Raw genomic sequence first — 21,363 nt, 5'->3', positions numbered from 1 at the left:
TCCCTTAATCTGCTTATCATCTTGATTTCACAAGCCATGTTACATGGGACTTCCCATATTCCATCTAGTATCTATTTGATTGTGAAAGAATCAGTTTCAAGGATAACAGGCAGCAAATTGTTTAAAATACAAAATTCCAGTCCACTTCTCAACGCCACTACTTCTACCTCTAAACTGGTAGCACTTTCCAAGTTTTTAGCTTCGGCAAATATAAACTCTCCTGCATCATTTCTAATGCAGAAAGCACTTGCACTAGGTCTCGGATTTCCTTTGAAGCTTCATCTGAATTGCACTTTAGACACCTTCGTTAGGTAGTTTCCACTTCACCACTTTACATTCAATTAATGGGGTATAGGCTTCAAAGAATTTAACTATCAGAGGCCAACTATCAGGGATGTTCCTCAACCAAGGATACCTTGTAATTGCCAAGTAGTGAAGGTTCCTATTTATCTCCATCATCATACCTTGTACAGATATCTTACCACCATGCCTTATCATATTCCTCCTCTTCCAAATTTGCCACATTATAAAAGTAGGGACAGCATTAAAAAGTGGTCCGAGTTTGACACAACATGTAGCATTCCACCATTTAAACATGGTGTCTTTCGGATGTGGGAAAGGGCCTCGCAAACCTGCTGCTGCTGCAAAAGTTTTCCACAAAGTGGTAGCTACTGGACAAGTAATAAAAAGATGCTCGTCGGATTCTTTGGCTAATGTTTCACAACAACAACACCTTACATCATCTACCAGGGCTATTCTTATTAGAAATTACCCAATTGGGAGCTTCTTTTCCATAACCTCCATATGAAAAAAGAGACTTTTAAAAGGAATTCCTTTTCCCAAATGAACTTGAATTCTTCCTGTTACTTGTATTTCTCAACCTCTCCGAAGCACTATTAACATTGAATTTTCCTGAGCTATGTGCCATCCACCATAGCTTGTCCCACTCATTTGTATCCTCTCCACATCCAACTTTCTCAATAATGTGATTACACACCTCCTCCGGAAAAAGATGATTTAACAAATTGTCAGTCCACCTTCGTTGTGACCTCAACTGTTTCACACTAAGTTGCTCGTACTCGGTTGCGGGTATTTGATACGGGTGCGGATCTAGAGGTCGAATCCTTCATGATCTAATTTTTAAGATTCGGGGATATGGATCCATGTATGGATACAGGTGTGGGGATTCACCTAAATATAATTAAAATATCTAAAAATAGAGTTATAAAACCTAATTATGAGATATTAGCAAAGGAGCATGATCAGATCCAACTCTAGCCAGATGATCCAATTCTACACATCCCATAAGGCCCAGAAAAGTTTGATTAAGAACAATCCTGTCCAGCCTTTTGAAAATACAAGCATCATCTATTCTCCCATTTCACCATGTAAAAGGGATACCTTTGAAATTAATATCAAAAAGATCACACGAATTAATGCAATAAGAAAATTCCTTATATTGAGTTGGATATACAGGAAGTCCTCCAATCTTCTCCTCATCATTCATAATCGCATTGACATCCACACCAACAAGCCAAGGAAGTCTCATGTTCTGACTCAAGAGGTAAATATCAATCCACAACTGGAATCTCTCAGTAGCTTCACACTTAGCATATACCGTAGTGGTAATTACTTGGGAAAGAAAGCTGAATAGTGAGTTGTTCCTCTGAATCTGCCAGTGCTTCTACATGAATTACTCCTGCACAAAAACCCAATTTTTTCCATTTTGATTATATTTTGCAAAATGCATGCCCAATCTCTTCTTATAACTTTGTATATGCCTAGTATATTGAAAAGGTTCCATCAATGCAATAATGGAAAAACCATTATGTCGGTGTAGCATTTGCACTCTGTGAAAAGAATGTTGGGATTTCACAGATCTAATGTTTCAAAATAAAGCTTTTAGATTCATTAATACTTGATTTTCCACTCCTCCTAGGAAGTGTCCTTGTAGGTTTACTATCAACTTTGGCCTTGCACTTTTTACCTTTTGAGAATGCATGTGGAGATAAATCAAGATCCTTCACCAACTGATTGATATTTTGATATCCCTCTCTTTCCTCTCTATCTTCTCTTTTTACATCTTTTTCTTGATTATTACTGTAACTTCTGTAACTTATGTGTTACCTGTTAGCTGATGAGAAACAATTTCATGTAGTACTTGCACAGGAGAAGCTTGCTTTTGGGCCAATTCTAATTGTGCTTTTGTTGCTGGTACAATCTCCTTGTGTTGATCATTAGTCTTAATCAACAATTGTTTCTGGCACAGGGGTACCTTGCAATCATATCAGAATCATCACCTACTACCCCAACACTAGTAAAATCCACTTGAAGTGATTCATGGAACTCTGCCAATGCTAGGGCCTCTTTCTCAACTTGCTCCACATCTGCTACAGGTTTGTTATTCTCAAATATTGTCACTGCTGCAGCTTCATTATTCAGTATTTGATCTTGAGGACTACTCCTGCTATTGATTTCATTATCTTGAGGACCTTGCATCTGTTGTGTTTTCTCTCTTCCTTCCCTACTAAATCGAGGACTTGATTTGCCACTACCATGGTGTTGTTGATGATGTGTTTGTAGCATTGTGTTACCCATCTTGCTTGCATTTTCTTGCTGCCTTTGTGAGACCTGATGTTCAATTTGTTGCTGGATCCTTGATCAGAGTGTGACTTCTTTTCCTCCCGTTTTCTGATGGTTTGCTCCTCTGTAGCATTTATAAAGGGAAAGCTTAGGAGCTTATGTGGTAGCAGTGCTTGGGATGAGGAGGACCTCACATTTCCTACCGGCTCGAGCTGAGAGTGATGCAGTTCAGGGAGTCCCTCGTAATCTCTTTTAATATTTCGACTGTGAGAACACAATCTCATTTTCAGTTGAGGGTGCCTCCCTTGTAGTCATTTTGTTGATTGTTTTTGCATACAATGATTGTGCCCTTGTCGGGCATACTTTTCTTTCTTTGTTATGGATTGGTGTGCCCTTGTCGGGATTTGATATTGAGGATGTTTCTGTTGATATTGTGTTGGATTGGTCTATTTTAGTTTTTGATTTGTAGTTTGTAGCATCTTTGTTTTTGTTTTGTTAATAAGATTTGGATTGACGATGCCCGATAATGGATAGGGAGTGATAACTTTCTTAAGTGTAAATTATCGATTGCTTGTGAGTGTTTGATTGGCGTTGATTGTTGCAAATTCTGAGTAGCTGTTCCCGAATAGATGCATGAGGTTGCCTGATGATGGATTGGTTGACGGCTTCCTTAAGGACAAAATCGTCATCTTTTCGGGAAGGTTTTGACTTGGTTGGTACTAAGAGCATAGTTGAGCATGTGAATAGTGTTGAGCATACCTCTTAATTTCAAAAAAAAAAATAGTGTTGAGCATACCTCTCCATTTTTAAAAGGTTGAGCATGTCATGAATGATTTTGTGACAACTCTTATAACTCTTTTTGTAACTTTTGATTCGTTAGCGGTTAAAATGTTCAATGCTACTTGTATTTTGAAAGGGAAGTAAGATTTTGAACCATCTTGATTGATTTGCAGGCCATGTGTGGTGAGTTGTTGAATAATGCCTTGTGTTTGCTTTTGTCACCTAGAACTTGCCCGGTTGGTCTTGAAATGTTGGTCTTGATTGAGTTTGGTTGGAGAAATGATCTTAGGCTTTCTTTGATGTTCTCGAAGTCCACTTGGCCTAAAAATCCCACCTTTGTACTAAATATATCCTTAGTAGTCCCCTTTGAGCCTAATCCTTTTTATTGGCAACCACATTACAAGCCTTATCCTTTTTGAAAAAGTAACCATCTTTTGAACCCTTCCCTCCTTGAACTTGAGGTTTTGTAAGTTGAGGCTAAAGCCTAAGTTGGGGTGTTATGGGAAATTCATTGAAGGGATGCTTACCACATGAGGGCTTGATATAAAAAAAAAGAAAAAAAGAAGAGATAAATTGAAGGATGGATGGAAAGTCTTAAAGAAAGAAAAAACTTTGAAAAAGAAAGAAATAAAATGAATAAATGAGGCTTGAATTCTCTAAAAGTTGAAAGTGGTTGCATGTGGGGCATCTAGTGTGGAAATAAGAAAAGAAAAATGAAAAGTAGTGTGGAATGTGCATGTGTTTGAAAAGTGGAGAAAGTTGGAAATGATGAGTTGTTGTGTAGTGTTCAAGGAGGGTGTAGTCACTTATACCTAAATGATATCCTAACCTTTCCTAAGCCTACATTACAAGCTTTACAAAGTCCTTTGAGATTTCTAAGCAAATAGAGTTGGGTCAATGTTGATTGAAAATATGGGCAAGCCTATGGTGTGACATTTGAGTGCATGAGATGATTCTTCGTGAGTGTGAGTTTTGCATCTTTGTCCCTTGTCTTGTTTATATGTGAGTGTGGTTTTGGGACACTTCTTTCTTGTGAGGGCATGTAAGTTGAAAAAGTGGTGATTTTTAAAATTCCTAATTGAGTCAAGTGAGCATGTGAAAGAGTTAATGAGTTGAGTGATTTCTTGAGTTTGAGTTGTTGTCACTTAAATGATTCTTGGTTTTTGAAAATGTTTCATGAGAAAGAAAGGGATTTCTTTTGTGAAAATTTTGCATGTGGACTATTTGTTAGTACCAATCAAAGCCATTACCTTTGTGCTTCATTGAGAAAGGGAAATTGATTTGTGGTGTGTTTTCAAAAAAGAGCCTGTGTTTTTGATTTTCTTTACTTGAGGACAAAGAAAGTTTCTAAGTCGAGGTTGTTGATGAGTGGTGGATTCCCACTCATTTGAGGCTCTTTTCGTAGTTATTTTGGCTTGCTTTAGTTTAGAATTGGTGCTTTTAATATGGGTTTTTTTCATATTTGTAGGAAAATTGAAATGGAGAGTTGATTTAGGAGATATTTGAAGAAACCAAGTGAACTTGAGGCAAAAGAGGTCAAGAGCTGAAAATGCAATTTCTGGCAGGGAAAGTACCCCTTCGCGAACGCGCTTGAAGAAACCAAGTGAACTTTATCTGCCTATTTGAATGTCTTCATTTAGGGGAAGAAGTTTGCTAAACCTGAACTCGAATCATGCATTGAGGAGTTTGAAGAAAAGTTGAATAAATTTGACATTGAGAGGAAGGAACAAGAACTTACTGCCAAAAATGCTCAAAGCCATCAACAGAAAGTGGAGAGCTTGGGGAGAGTATCGCAGTGACTGAAAAAGAAGAAGAGGAAATCGGTGAATCTGAAATTACTAAAGGTAGTTTTCTCCAAGTCTATTGCCTGTTTATGTAGTTATTACTATTTCATGTTTCATTTACAAAGTTTTCATTTTGAAAATATTTTTGCCGTAGGGAACTAGAGCTTTATGCTTATCTCTTTAATTTATACAAGTCATTTGTGCTTTTATTCATCCAAATAATTTAAAAACAATGTAGAGGTAGTAGTAGCTGTAAACAAAACATAACGTGGTAGTAACTTATATAAATAGTTGATCCTTCACTACAACCTTTTTTTCATAAATCCATATAAAATTTAAATGATGGGTTTTTTTTAGAATTTTACATTAAAGAGTAGATACTTATAAAAAAGCTCTAAAGTCATTTTGGCAAGAGAGTTGGAGATATATAAAGAGGCTCATTGCGCTTTTGAATATTTCCTTTTGCCTCCATTCTTCCATCTCTTTCAATCATCTGTTACTCTCAGTAGCATCAAGAAGATTAGCAATGGAGCAGCAGCACAAGAATCAGAAGGTATGCAAGACCAAAATGATGAAATCGAGGATGTTCAAGACGGCCCTTTCCCTGTTGAGCAACTTCAGGTTTCACAATTTCCCTCCTTCTTGAATTGAGGGGTTATACATATAAAGTTTTGCTTTTCTCTTTGTTTTATGTCATTCTTATGATAAGCTGATGCTTTTTACCTTCACCCATTTCCCCTTTTCCTCTAATCCATAATCTCGATTTTCTTGTTCTTTTGGGTGTCATTTCCTAACCCAGATGTTTTTTTTTCCAATTTTAATTCAACTCGTCTGGAATCTTGGATTGGGGTAGCCATTCTTATGATAATTAATGATTGTTTATGACTTCAGATTCAATGTGTAGCTGGGTCTGATCTTGCATTGTGCTTCTGTGTTAAATCTTGAATCTTAAATTGTGTTCTGGGTTGAATCTTTAATTGTACAAAACTGAATTTCGTGACGCTGTAAATTGAAATCATTTCTAAGTCCCTTTCCCGGCAGGTTGAGCTCACAGATATCTAATACCACTGCCAAAGAGGAGAGAAAAATTCAGATCCAATTGCAACTTTCACACACGATCTAGTAAGTTTCTCTTCCACTGAAAATCTTTGTGATTGTTGTGAGCCCTTACAGTTTCTGGCATAATATCGTTATTGTAGCATTCTGAAATTCTCATTTTGACATCTTGTTAGCCTTATATTGGGAATTTGATTCCGATCCATGTTTATTATAATTGTTCCTTCATTTGGGACTTCTTGTATTGAATTATATGTCAATCTTTGAGTACCTACAAAACAGAAAACTTGATTAGCAAAAAAATTCACTCCCATGTTTTCCCTTAGTGTCTGCTCGATTTCCACATCACTATGAGCCCTTAATCTGCTTATCATCTTGATTTCACAAGCCATGATAATGGGACTTCCCATATTCCATCTAGTATCTGTTTGATTGTGAAAGAATCAGTTTCAAGGATAACAGGCAGCAAATTGTTTAAAATACAAAATTCCAGTCCACTTCTCAACGCCACTACTTCTGCCTCTAAACTGGTAGCACTTTCCAAGCTTTTAGCTTCAGCAAATATAAATTCTCCTGCATCATTTCTAATGCAGAAAGCACTTGCACTAGGTCCCGGATTTCCTTTTGAAGCTCCATCTGAATTGCACTTATAGACACCTTCGTTAGGTAGTTTCCACTTCACCACTTTACATTCAATTAATGGGGTATAGGCTTCAAAGAATTTCAGTATCAGAGGCCAACTATCAGGGATGTTCCTCAACCAAGGATACCTTGTAATTGCCAAGTAGTGAAGGTTCCTATTTATCTCCATCATCATACCTTGCACAGATGTCTTACCACCATGCCTTATCTTTTTCCTCCTCTTCCAAATTTGCCACATTATAAAAGTAGGGACAGCTTTAAAAAGTGGTCTGAGTTTGACAGAAATGTAGCATTAAACCATTTAAACATGGTGTCTTTCGGATGTGGGAAAGGGCCTCGCAAACCTGCTGCTGCTGCAAAAGTTTTCCACAAAGTGGTAGCTACTAGACAAGTAATAAAAATATGCTCGTAGGATTCTTTGGCTAATGTTTTACAACAACACCACCTTACATCATCTACCAGGGCTATTCGTATTAGAAATTCCCCAATTGGGACCTCCTTTTCCATAACCTCCATATGAAAAAAGAGACTTTACAAGGAATTCCTTTTTCCCAAATGAACTTGAATTCTTCCTGTTACTTGCATTTCTCAAAATCTCCCAAGCACTATTAACATTGAATTTTCCTGAGCTGTGTGCCATCCACCATAGCTTGTCCCACTCATATCCTCTCCAGATCCAACTTTATAACTAATGTGATTACATACCTCCTCCGGAAAAAGATGATTTAGCAAATTGTCATTCCACCTTCGTTGTGACCTCAACTAATTCACACTAAGTTGCTCGGACTCGGGTGCGGGTGTCTGATACGGGTTCGGATCTAGAGGTCGGATCCTTCATGATCAAATTTTTAAGATTCGGGGATATGGATTCATGTATGGATATGGGTGTGGGGATTCACCTAAATATAATTAAAATATCTAAAAATAGAGTTATAAAACCTAATTATGAGATATTAGCAAAGGGGCGTGATCAGATCCAACTCTAGCCTGATGATCCAATTCTACACATCCCAAAAGGCCCAGAAAAGCTTGATTAAGAACAATCCTGTCCAGCCTTTTGAAAATATAAGCATTATCTATTCTCCCATTCCACCATGTAAAAGGGATACCTTTGAAATTAATATAAAAAAGATCACAGGAATTAATATAAAAAAGATCACAGGAATTAATGTTAAAAGCAAAGTCATTATATTCAGTTGGATATACAGGAAGTCCTCCAATCTTCTCCTCATCATTCATAATAACATTGAAATCCCCACCAACAAGCCAGGGAAGTCTCATGTTCTGACTCAAGAGGTAAATATCATCCCACAACTGTAATCTCTCAGTAGCTTCACACTTAGCATATACCGTAGTGGTAATTACCTTGGAAAGAAAGCTGAATAGTGAGTTGTTGGTCTGAATCTGCCAGTACTTCTACATGAATTGCTCTTGTACAAAAACCCAATTTTTTCCATTTTGATTATAGTTTGCATAATGCATGCCCAATATCCTCTTGTAACTTTGTATATGCCTAATATATTGAAATGGTTCCATCAATGCAATAATGGAAAAACCATTATGTCGGTGTAGCATTTGCACTCTGTGAAAAGAATGTTAGGATTTTACAGATCTAATGTTTCAAAATAAAGCTTTTAGATTCATTAATACTTGATTTTCCACTCCTCCTAGGAAGTGTCCTTGTAGGTTTACTATTAACTCTGGCCTTGCACTTTTTAGCTTTTAAGAATGCGTGTGGAGATAAATCAGGATCCTTCACCAACTGATTGATATTTTGATGTCCCTCTCTTTCCTCTTTATCTTCTCTTTTACCATCTTTATCCTGATTATTTATCTGTACTACAACTCCTGTGATACCCGTTAGGTGATGAGAAACAATTTCATGTAGTACTTGCATGGGAGAAGCTTGATTTTGGGCCAATTCTAATTGTGCTTTTGTTGCAGGTACAATCTCCTTGTGTTGATCATTAGTCTTAATCAACAATTGTTTCTGGGACACAGTGGGTACCTTGCAATCATATCAGAATCATCACCTACTACCCCAACACTAGTAAAATCCATTTGAAGTGGTTCATGGAACTCTGCCAATGCTAGGTCCTCTTTCTCGACTTGCTCCGCATCTGCTACAGGTTTGTTTTCTCAAATGTTGTAACTGTTGCTTCATTATTCAGTATTTGATATTGAGGACTACTCTTGCTATTGATTTCATTATCTTGAGGACGTTGCATCCTGTTGTGGGTTTTCTCTCTTCCTTCCCCACTATATCGAGGACTTGATTTTCCACTGCCATGGTGTTGTTGATGATGTGTTTGTAGCATTGTGTTAACCATCTTGCTTGTATTTTCTTACTGGCTTTGTGAGACTTGATGTGCTATTTGTTTTGTGCTAGATCTGAGTGTGACTTCTTTTCCTCCCGTTTTCTGATGGTTTGCTCCTCTGTAGCATTTATAAAGGGAAAGCTGAGGAGTTAATGTGGTAGCAGTGCTTCGGATGAGGAGGACCTCACATTTCCTACAGGCTCGAGCTGAGAGTGATGCAATTCAGGGAGTCCCTCGTATTCTTTTTTGATATTTTGATTGTGAGGACACCATCTCATTTTCAGTTGGGGGTGCCTCCCTTGTAGTCATTTTGTTGATTGTTTTTGCATACAATGATTGTGCCCTTGTCGGGCATACTTTGCTTTCTTTGTTATGGATTGGTGTGCCCTTGTCGGGATTTGATATTGTGGATGTTTCTGTGGATATTGTGTTAAATTGGTCTATTTTAGTTTTTGATTTGTAGTTTGTAGCTTCTTTGTTTTTCTTTTGATAATAAGATTTGGATTGACGATGCCCGATGATGGATAGAGAGTGATGACTTTCTTAATGGTAAATTGTCGATTGCTTGTGAGTGTTTGATTGGCGTTGATTGTGGCGAATTTTGAGTAGTTGTTCCCGAATAGATGCATGATTGTTGACGACTTTCTTAAGGGCAAAATCATTGTCTTTTTGGGAAGGTTTTGACTTGGTTGGTACTAAGAGCATAGTCTTGCATGTGAATAGCGTTGAGCATACCTCTCAATTTTTAAAAGGTTGATCATGTTACGAATAATTTTGTGACAACTCTTACCACTCTTTTTGTGACTTTTGATTCGTTAGCGATTAAAATGTTCAATACTTCTTGTATTTTTAAAAGGAAGATTTTGAACCATTTTGATTGATTTGCAGGTCATGTGTGGTGAGTTGTTGAATAATGCCTTGTGTTTGCTTTTGTTACCTAGAACTTGCCCGGTTGGTCTTGAAATGTTGGTCTTGATTGAGTTTGGTTGGAGAAATGATCTTAGGTTTTCTTTGATGTTCTTGAGTCCACTTGGCCTAAAAATTCCACCTTTGTACAAAATAACCTTAGTTGTCCCCTTTGAGCCTAATCCTTTTTATTGGCAACCACATTACAAGCCTTAGCCTTTTTGAAAAAGTAACCCTCTTTTGAACCCTTCCCTCCTTGAACTTGAGGTTTTGAAAGTTTAGGCTAAAAGCCTAAGTTGGGGGGGTTATGGGAAATTCATTGAAGGAATGCTTACCACATGAGGGCTTGATATAAAAAAAAAAAAAGAAAAAAAAAGAAGAGAAATTGAAGGATGGATGGGAAGTCTTAAAGAAAGAAAAAACTTTGAAAAAGAAAGAAAGAAAATGAATAAATGAGGCTTGAATTCTCGAAAAGTTGAAAATGGTTGCATGTGGGGCATCTAGAGTGGAAATAAGAAAAGAAAAATGAAAAAGTAGTGTGGAATGTGCATGGTGAAGAGAAGTGGAGAAAGTTGGAAACGATGAGTTGTTGTGTAGTGTTCAAGGAGGGTGTAGTCACTTATACCTAAATGATATCCTAACCTTCCCTAAGCCTACATTACAAGCTTAACAAAGTCCTTTGAGATTTCTAAGCAAATGGAGTTGAGTCAATGTTGATTGAAAATATGGGCAAGCCTATGGTGTGACATTTGTGTGCATGAGATGATTCTTTGTGAGTGTGAGTGTTGCATCTTTGTCCCTTGTCTTGTTTATATGTGTGTGGGGTTTTGGGACACTTCTTTTTGTGAGGGCATGTAAGTTGAAAAAGTGGTGATTTTGAAAATTCCTAATTGAGTCAAGTGAGCATGTGAAAGAGTTAATGAGTTGAGTGATTTCTTGAGTTTGAGTTGTTGTCACATAAATGATTCTTGGTTTTTGGAAATGTTTCATGAGAATGAGAGGGATTTCTTTTGTGAAAATTTTGCATGTGGACTATTTGTTAGTACCAACCAAAGCCATTACCTTTGTGCTTAATTGAGAAAGGGAAATTCATTTGTGGTGTGTGTTGAAAGAAGAGCTTCTTGTGGTTTTGATTTTCTTTATTTGCAGGAAAATTAAATGGAGAGTTGATTTAGGAGATATTTGAAGAAACCAAGTGAACTTGAGGCAAAAAGATGTCAAGAGCTGAAAATGCAATTTCTGGCAGGGAAAGTACCTTTCGCTAACGCGCTTGACGAAACCAAGTGAACTTTATCTGCCTATTTGAATGTCTTCATTTAGGGGAAGAGGTTTGCTAAACCTGAACTCGAATCATGCATTGAGGAGTTTGAAGAAAAGTTGAATAAATTCAACATTGAGAGGAAGGAGTAAGAACTTACTGCCAAAAATGCTCAAAGCCATCAACAGAAAGTGGAGAGCCTTGGAGAGCATCACAGTGACTGAAAAAGAAGAAGAGGAAATCGGTGAATCTGAAATTACTAAAGGTAGTTTTCTCCAAATCTATTGCCTGTTTATGTAGTTATTACTATTTCATGTTTCATTTACAAAGTTTTCATTTTGAAAATATTTTTGGCGGAGGGAATTACTAGAGCTTCTCATACTTGTCTCTTTAATTTATACAAGTAATTTTAAAACAATGTAGAGGATGTAGTAGCTGTTAACAAGTTATTACGTGGTAGTAACTTATATAAATAGTTGATCCTTCACTACAACTTTTTCTTTCAAAAATCCATATAAAATTTAAATGATGGGTTTTTTCAGAATTGTACATTTATGAGTAGATATTGATAAAAACAGCTCTAAAGTTATTTTGCTGAGAGAGATGGAGATATATAAAGAGGCTAGTGGTGAAACTGACTGATAAAACTTTCAAAGTCAATGTGCAAACTGTATAGACAAAATGAGTGAAGCCAACATGGAACAGGATTGTTGCATCTGCTCCGTTTCATATGATCTATAATGGAAAGGAGTGGGCTTAGTTCCTGATTTGGTTATCTTGAATTTTCTGTAACTTCATTTTCTTAGTCATGTAACAGATTCTGAAGTCACAGATCCATCAATGGAAGTGCAAACAGAATGTTCACCTTTGGAACCACCATGTGCTAAGTCGGAAGCAAATTCTCATGCTTCCAGTGAGGTGACTGATTCAATAATTGATGAAAATGAAGTTCAATCCTATATAAATCGCACCAGAGGTTCCTTACAACATCCTATATCCTATATCCTATACAAACACTAACAATTGTACATTTGCAGGTTCCACTAGATCCTGAGCTAACAACAGCAGTAAAAGTGATCAAAATCTCGATACTTCAAATTCCACTACATCCAGAACTAAGAACAGCAGCAAAAGTGATCAAAATCTTGATACTTCCAATTCCACTAGAAGAATAACCAGGTTCTGGCGAAGGTCCTAGACCAGCCTCTTAGAATTAAACGTTTCCTTGCATTTTCAATTACATCGGGACAGTTGACTTTCCTTTCAACTGCATTGTATGCTAACTTTTTTTAATGGTCAATGGTCCTCTAAGCCTAATCATGTTGTGGATCATTTTCCTGAAAAATGTAAGATTCAGTTCTTGATTGAGTTCCAGTACACTCTGATCATATGGGATTCAATTCTCCATATTTTATGAACTTCTTTTGTTCCACTTTTGATTTTGGTCTTTCTACAAAGTTATTTTTGTTCGTGAATCCAACTTGTTTGATATTGAGACATAGTAGTTGTTATTGTTCCGGTTCTCTATCCAAGTCCCTTTAAAAGAAATAACAAGCCTAGCAATAGTCTACACATTGTTTTCTATGCCAAGATCATGCTGATTACTAGGTTAGAAGTTGCTACAAGGCCTTTGCTTGCCTCCCATTGGCTAAGATTGGTGCATTCTCTGCCTAGGTTTTGGTAATTAAATATTTAATTTTGTGCCTTTCCTCTTCATCTTCCCGCTCTCATACACCCACATTTCCCATTTCAAACTCTACTCCCCACCCCCACCCCGCCTCCCCCCTTTATCGCTTTATGCTTATTCAAAATCAGATCAGGAAATTCCCACCATTTTACGCTATAGAAATCTTCAAACCTAGTACCAAAAATGTTTAGGCCCTCTTGAAGAGGAAGACTCAGATTGTAGTCGCCCCTCAGTTCAAAATCCCACTTTAGTTAGTGCTCTTCGTCCTTCTGAATTGGTAGAATTCATCGTATGTATTTCCCATCTTGGGTTTTCACCTTACCGAAACTCCCAAGACCAAATTTTCAATCTCTTTTGAAATTCTTTCTCATTCTTTTTTTCGATTTTCCTACTTGGTTCACATTCCTTGCTATTTTCCCATCTGGTTTCTCTTTTTTTTTGTTTTCTTTTCGAATTTTCCATCTGGGTTGTCATTCTTTTTTGATTTTTCCAACTCATTTCTCTAAATTTGCTGTTTTTTGTTTGCAATTAAACATGTGTCTCCTTTGACTTATCTGACAAAGAGCTATTCTGCGTGGAGGAGCAGGATGTGTTCGATCTTGTGTATTCGTTAATGAAGGAGTTTCCTTGCCTTACTCCTGGCTGTAAGCAAAATCTTGTGGAGTCACTTAGGTCCAATCTCAGTGTGCTGCTCCCTACTGTGGATTCTCTCTGGAGGGTGTCTCAACAGAAGGATGGAAATGCTGATGAAGAGAAGAATGACAGTGAAGAGGATGAGTGTTCGCTTGCTGATCTAGTTGCATCATATCGAAATGCTTTCCAAATATACACTTTCTTCCTCATTCACATTGTGCTCATTGAGGAGTCTAAATCTAGTTCTAACAACATTACAAAAGTAAACTCCTTTCTTTATCTGATAGTGTGTGTGTGACTGAGAGAGAGAGAGATGCCTGTAGTATATTCCCAAGTAGTGCAATTTTATGAATTGGTTATACTGAATTTACTATTTTTAGTCAATGCAACTGCATGTTTGAATGTGTCTTCTTGCTGGTAATGGAATATCGTAATCCTGCATGTATAGTTGATACTAAAAATGATCAAAGATTGTTACTCCCTCAGTTTCAATTTGTTTATCTTTGTTTGACTTGACATAAAGTTTAAGAAAGTAAATAGTACTTTTGAATTTGTAGTCTTAAAACTAAAACTGTATACTGTACCAAGATGTTCTTTGATTTTCTGGTCACAAACATACCATGCGGGATAATGAAATTAAGGAGTTTTCAAATTAGAAAAGAGTCATTCTTTTTTAAAAATCCTAAAAAGGAAGGTAAGACAAACAAATTGAAACAAAGGGAGTACTTAAAATGATCTTAGGCCGGGTTTCAAGGGATTCTAGAGAATTTGAGTTTAGTTGATTTTGTGATGTCCTTGTGTGTATTTTTTTCCTTTAAAGCTCTTCTTGAAAGTATATGTTCCCTTTTGTATCATAAGGAAAGCTGTCGGATCAAGGTGGTTTTCTGATCTTCATCATCTTTCTTCTTCTAAAATTTGGCATCTCACTCCTGTCTAGCATGTAGTATCCTCTAGCTTCTTTTGGTAGCTGGTGGACATGGAAGTAATGTTGAGGACTTCACTGTTATGGCTAGTTTTGGATAAAACATCAGCCACAAAGTTAGCCTCTCTAAAGGTGTGATTACAGGAAAAGGATTGGAACTAATCACATGTTCTCTTAAGGTTAGCTACAGCATTCTGCAAATTCTAAGGTGGAGCAGCTTGCTGTTTTATCTAGTGAACCACTAACTCAGAGTCTACTTCCAAAATCACCTGGTTAAAACCATTATTTAGACACCAAGATATAGATCCCATTGAGCAGCTTCAATCTCTGCTTGGTTGTTGGTACCATGGCCTAGAGGAGTATCATAAGCATAGATTAGATCACCTTGGGCATCTCTGACAATACCACCAGCCCCCATCTTTCCTGGGTTGTCTAATGCACTACCATCAGAGTTGATTTTAACCACATTTTTAGGTGGCTTAAACCAACTTACCTTTGTAGTTTTGATATCATAGAAGAAATTTCCTCCAAACTGCATCAGCTTAGGCCACTTGGATGACCATTTTATGTAAGAAAAGTTGATGAGTAGGAGGTTGTTGATGTCTTTAAGCACCAAGTATATCACTTTAGTTATATTAGATTTGCTTCCTCCATATTTGCATGCATATCTATTTTTCCACAGGTTCCAACAGGTAAAGATAGTGATTACTGCAAACACCAAGGCCATAAGAGGTTTATACATGTAATGTCAAGAGGAAAGATGATGAATATAGAAAGAAGAAGAGAGGAGGTGGAAGCAGCAAACAAGAACAACAAGAGGAAAGATGATGAATATAGAAGAAGAGAGGAGGTGGAAGCAGCAAACAAGAACAAAACAAAATAACCCAAGCAAATGACACTCAGGTAACTACTCTACTAATTAAATCTCAGTCTGTTAAGAATAATATTTCTGTTAGTGTTTCAGGTACCAAAGAATAGCTAGCAAGAACTCATCAGTATCAACAAAAAATGCAAGAAGACCAATGGCAGACATAAAAGAAAAAGAAATTTAGAGGCTATCCTTAAAACAATCAGAGGAATCACCAAAAAACCAACAAAGTCAGGTTTATAAACCAGTACCACATCAGAATCAGACCAGCCAGGAACAACAAAAAGGTATTGACTCAATGCTCCCCACCCCTCAACCCGATAGTAGTGTTGCAGTCCCCACCCCAGTGTTGCCCCTAATGTTTATCAGGACAATCAAATCAAGGATGCTAAGAATAAGCAAGGACTTGACTCAATGCTCCCCACCCCTCAACCCCATGGTAGTGTTGCTGGCCCCATTTCCAGTGTTGCCCCAAAAGTATTTCATAACAAGCAATGCAAGGATGCCAACAATAATCAAGGTATTAACTCAATTCTCCATCAACCCCACCCCACTAATAATTGTGTTCTTTTATCTGGATCTGAGAAGTCTGGAGGTGTGAAAGGGGGTATGCAGGAGAAAATCACTAACTTTTAGAAAGGGGAACCAAAAGGGGGTGGTAGTTCTAATATGGATGACTCTAGGATTGACCTTAGAGCTCCTACTACCACAGCTCACCAAGCTCCTATGATACAAGGTAACATCAACAACAAGATCAACATGACTACTCAGAATGACAGTCAGAATCTGAGTCCAATTTTGATTGAAGATATAGACCCTGATGCTGAAGATTCTCTATATTATGAGTCTGGAGGGGTATGAATTGGTTCACAGTGATGATGAGGGTAAGGTGAACTCATGCAGGGTTGAGGTTAATGCTCTAGTTCAACAAGAAAAAGTGAATCCTGTGTATAAAGAAGCTGATTCAAGTGGTCATTTTCAGGCAACAACTCAGACCATGAGTTTAAGTCTTAGGATTTAGGGTTTAGGGTTTAGGTTCAGGGTTCAGAGTTTAGGGTTTACGCCATAGGGTTTAGGGTTTATGATTTAGGGTTAAGGGTTTAGAATTTAGGCCCTAATATTTAGGGTCTAGAGTATAGGGTTTATGGCTTAGGATTTAGGGTTTAGGCCCTCTTAGTTTAGGGTTTATGATATATGGTTTAGGGTTCAGGGTTTAAACCCTAAGGTTTTGGATTTATGGTTTAGGGGTTAGGATTTATGGTTTACGCTTAAGGATTTAGGCTCTAAGGTTTAGAGTTTAGGGTTTAAGGTTAATGCCCTAATTAGGTTTAGGGTTTAGTCCCTAATGTTTAGATTTGAGACCCTAAGGTTAGGGTTTAGGCACTATGATTTAGTGATTTAGGTTTAGGACTTAGAATTTATGGTTTAGATTTTAGACCATAAGGTTTAGGGTTGAGAGTTTAGGGTTTAGGATTTAGTCCCTAGTGTACGATTTAGGGTTTAGACCCTAAGGTTTAAGGTTTAGAGTTTATGGTTTAGGACCTAAGGTTTAGGGTTTAGGATTTATGGTTTAGGCCATAAGGTTTAGGGTTGAGGATTTATGGTTTATGGTTTATGGTTTATGATTTAGGGTTTAGAGTTTAGGCTCTAAGGTTAAAGGGATTATGCCCTAAGGTTTACAATTTATTGTTTATGGTTTATGGTTTATGGGTTAGGGTTTCGTGTTTATGGTTTAGGTTTTAGGATTTAGGACCTAAGGTTTAGATTTTATGCTTTATGCTTTAGGGTTTAAGGCTTATGGTTTATGGTTTAGTGGTTAGGGTCTAAAGTTTAGAGTTTAGAGTTTATATTTTAGGCTTTAGGGTCTAGGTCCTAAGGTTTAGGGTTTAGGGTTTAGGCCATTAGGTTTATAGTTTAGGGTTTAGGCACTAGGTTTAGGGTTTAGGACCTAAGTTTTAGAGTTTAGGGTATAGGGTTTTGAGTTTAGGGTTTAGGCCCTAAGGTTTAGGGTGGTCTATCTTAGTTTTTGATTTTGTAGTTTGTGACTTCTTTGTTTTTGTTTAAATATTTGAGATATGGATTGATGATGCCCGATGATGGATAGATTGAAGACTTTCTTAAGGGTAAATCGTTGATTGCTTGTGAGTGTTTGATTGGTATTGGATGTGGCGAAGTCTGAGTAGGGTTTAGGGTTTAGGCCCTAAGGTTTAAGGTTTAGAAATTAGGGTTTAGGTTAGGCACGTAGGTTTAGGGTTTAGGGTTGATGTTGTAAGGTTTAGGATTTGAGATTTAGGACCTAAGGTTTAGATTTTATGCTTTATGCTTTAGGGTTTAAGGCTTATGGTTTATGGTTTAGTGATTAAAGTCTAAGGTTTAGAGTTTAGAGTATATATTTTAGGCTTTAGGGTCTAGGTCCTAAGGTTTAGGGTTTAGGGTTTAGGCCATTAGGTTTATAGTTTAGGGTTTAGGCACTAGGTTTAGGGTTTAGGACCTAAGTTTTAGAGTTTAGGGTATAGGGTTTCGAGTTTAGGGTTTAGGCCCTAAGGTTTAAGGTTTAGAAATTAGGGTTTAGGTTAGGCACGTAGGTTTAGGGTTTAGGGTTGATGTTGTAAGGTTTAGGATTTGAGATTTAGGCCCTAAGGTTAAGGTTTCAGGTTTAGTTTCTAAGGTATAGGGTTTAGATTTTAGGCCCAATTAAATGATTTTGAATGCCATATCACTTGTGTGTATGCTTCTAACAGAAAATTAGAATGAAGACTGGTATGAGAGGAATTAGTTGACGTCAGAAGTCTGATGGAGGGGCCATTGCCTATCTGTGGTGAATTTAATATATATAGGACTGCATTAGGAGAACTTCAGCTATGGGGGGATTTTCATATTGAACGGTGGGCGTGGGACTAGTTGATTTGCAGCTTGATGTGGAACTTACACTTGGTTTAAACGAGACAACCATATTAATTCCTTTGGAATATAAATGATATTGGTTTCCACCGAATGTTATTGCCAATTTAGTAATCTAAAGCAGTCTACTCTACACAAAGTGGTTTCGGGTCATGTCCATTGCTCTATTCTGTTTAGGGCTTAAACACTAAGATGACACTTTGAAGGGAATGTTCTTCTTCCAGATAAGAGAAGTGAGTTTGGTTTTGGTTCCTTTCTTCCTGATCAGACCCCAAGCGGATGAACAAGTAAAATTCCCATTCTCAGTTGGCTTCCAAACAGCTTCATCTGTCACTCCAGCTTGATAATGGATATGAGTTTCCATGACTTTAGGCACCATGTTGGGAGGAATATTTTACCTTAACATAGTTTCATTCCAATGACCATCCATCAAGAAAAATGAAACAGGAGGGTTGTTTAAACTGTTGATTTCACTGCACTGCTGGGCCAAAGGACCCTCCCCTGTCCAGTCATCCCACCAGAAGGAGCAATTCCCAGAGTGAATTTTCCATGTGATCTGTTCCTCTACAGTCTTCTTGTTCCTCATCAAATAATTCCAAACCAATGACTGTCCAGTGTCAAGCTTTTTGGCTACTGGATTAGCTTTTTTACAGTACTCGGCCTTCAAAAACTGCCCCCATAATGAGTTTTTGGTTCTGAATATCCACCATTGCTTATATTGTAGTGAAGTGCAAACATCCTCTAATTGTCTAACCCCAATACCACCTTCATCACAAGGTAGGCTTAGAGTTTCCCATGATGCCCAATGGTATTTCTTTCTCTCCTTTTCCCACCCCCAAAAGAAATCAGCAGTAATTCTTTTAATGTAGTTAATGGTGATCTTAGGAGGTGAAATAGCAGCCATGGTGTGAATAGGGATTGACTGAAGTACATGTTTCACTAAGGTGACTTTTCCTCCATAACTAAGAATCTTGGATTGCCAACCACTGATCTTTTTAACCACTTTAGCCACAAGATCTGAGTAGTAGATGATTCTTTTCCCCCCAATGTACAAAGGACATCCTAAGTAAGTAATTGGGCTATTCTTCTGAGTGAAGCCAGTGATCTCTTTAATCATGCAAATAATGTCATTGGGACTGTTACTAGGAACCATGAAGTGACTCTTATCCTTATTGATGATCAGTTGATCAGATACCCTTTCATAAGTATTAAGAGTCTTCATAATTAGTCTCAGTGAGTTCCTTGTACCTGCAGTAAACAAAATCACATCATCTGCAAAGCATAAGTGATTGATTTGAGGTCCTCTAGGTTCCATCTGAAAATCCTTGTAGCCCTGAATCTGATGAAGCTGATTTAGCATTCTAGTAAGAACCTCTGCACCCAAAATGAATAATGCTGGTGATAGTGGGTCCCCTTGTTTGATGGAAGAAGCCATGTCTGGTCCCATTCACCACCATAGAGTACCAGTTATTACTCATGATTCTCCACACCATGTCAATAAAAATCTCACCAAATCCCATAGCCCTAAGAACCAAGCTAGTATAGGACCAAGACACTCTGTCATATGCCTTAGCCATATCTAGCTTGATTATCACATTGTCTCCTTCATTGGGTTTTTTAATGCCATGAGTGATCTCCTGTGCTAACATGATATTCTCAGAAATACTCCTACCCCTTACAAAGCCAGACTGGTTCTCAGAGACAAGATTAGGGAGTATAGGAGCAATTCTGAGGCAAAGAAGTTTGGAGATGATCTTGTTGGTAAAGTTGCTCAAACTTATGGGTCTGAATTCACTGAACTTATTAGGATGGTCAACCTTGGGCAAAAGAACAAGGCAAGCATGAGACATAAATTTAGGAATGATGGCACCACAGAAAAAAACATGGATAGCAGAAAGCAGATCCTCCTTGATAATATCCCAGCATGCCTGAAAAAACTTTCCTCCAAATCCATCAGGGCCAGGGGCAGAATTAGGATTCATAGAGAAAACTACTTGCTTAACTTCATCCAGGGTAGCATCTCCTGGAGCATTTGGTTTTGTTCTGGTGAGACCCTCCTGTCTAAGCAATTGAGAATCTCAGTATTAATTCTGTTGTTATGACCAGTGAAAAAATGCTGGATATAATCACAGGCAGCTTTGGCAATATATTCATCCCCCTGAACCCATTCATCATTGTCATTGCAAATCTTGTGAATGAATCACCTTCTTCTTCTTCCCCTCATGATAGTGTGAAAATATTTAGAATTGACATCTCCTTCCTTGAACCACTGAAGCTGAGTCTTCTGTTTCATAATAGAAGCCTGGTTTTAGGAATTTGATGTAGTTGGCATTGGTCTGGTGCAACTTAGCTCTGTTCTCTTCTGAATTATTCTGAATGACCTCCTCTTCTGCAACTTTGACTTTTTCTTCATATTCCATCACATTCTTGAAGATATCCCAATATTCACTTCTAGACCAATTGCTCAAAGTGGAAGCCAATCTTTTCATTTTCTGATGGAGTTTCCACATAGGGTTCCCTTGAATTTCTCTCTCCCAACATGCCTTCACTGTGTTCAGAAAATCAGTTAAAGTATTTTATTTTGTTGTCAGTTCTGCTCACAATTTCCATGAGTAAAGGTGTATGATCTGAACCAACAGAAGGAAGGTGAGATATAGTAGTTTGAGGCATCACCTCTAGCCATTTTTCTGTCACCATGGCTCTGTCTAGCCTTTTCCATATCCTAGCTGCCTCAGTTATTTGGTTGCACCAAGTGTAATGTTGACCATTGTACCCCAAATCCATTAAACCACAGGCTTCTATCACACTTATGAATTCAAAACTCTTGTTCATGTTGTAGGGAAGGCCTCCATATGTTTCTTCCGGAGAGGTAATCACATTAAAATCTCCAATGGTACTCCATGGAGTATCTAAACTGGAAAAATGAAGTAACCTGTCCCATAGAGGTCTTCTCAGTTTCTCATTACATTTAGCATAGACAAAGGAGATCATAAACTTCTCCTTGTACTCCAAATGATTTAAGATA

General features: G+C 37.6%; 2 long non-coding RNA genes across 4 annotated transcripts in view; both read left to right on the top strand.

Annotated features, from left to right (window-relative positions):
* LOC107062479 (uncharacterized) overlaps nt 1-3,259 on the top strand; it is a 12,914-nt gene extending 9,655 nt beyond the window's left edge. The window contains exons 4-5 of the long non-coding RNA XR_001474644.1: nt 2,270-2,396; nt 2,714-3,259. This is a non-coding gene — a long non-coding RNA (uncharacterized lncRNA). The remainder of the gene's footprint in view (nt 1-2,269; nt 2,397-2,713) is intronic.
* A 1,685-nt stretch (nt 3,260-4,944) lies between these two features.
* LOC102597572 (uncharacterized) lies at nt 4,945-11,151 on the top strand. 3 transcript variants are annotated; one of them, XR_368067.2, is made up of 5 exons: nt 4,945-5,207; nt 5,654-5,768; nt 6,189-6,269; nt 8,790-8,974; nt 9,288-11,151. It is a non-coding gene; the product is annotated as an uncharacterized lncRNA (long non-coding RNA). The 3 variants fall into 3 exon arrangements; XR_001474643.1 differs by having other exon boundaries at nt 6,039-6,269; XR_001474642.1 differs by having other exon boundaries at nt 5,654-6,269.
* The last annotated feature ends 10,212 nt before the right edge of the window (nt 11,152-21,363 follow it).

This window comes from Solanum tuberosum, unplaced genomic scaffold (genome assembly GCF_000226075.1).
Source record: "Solanum tuberosum cultivar DM 1-3 516 R44 unplaced genomic scaffold, SolTub_3.0 scf00231, whole genome shotgun sequence".
Lineage (NCBI taxonomy): Eukaryota > Viridiplantae > Streptophyta > Magnoliopsida > Solanales > Solanaceae > Solanum > Solanum tuberosum.
Note: the sequence above shows the minus strand (reverse complement) of the source record. Positions and strands in the feature narration are given on the sequence as shown.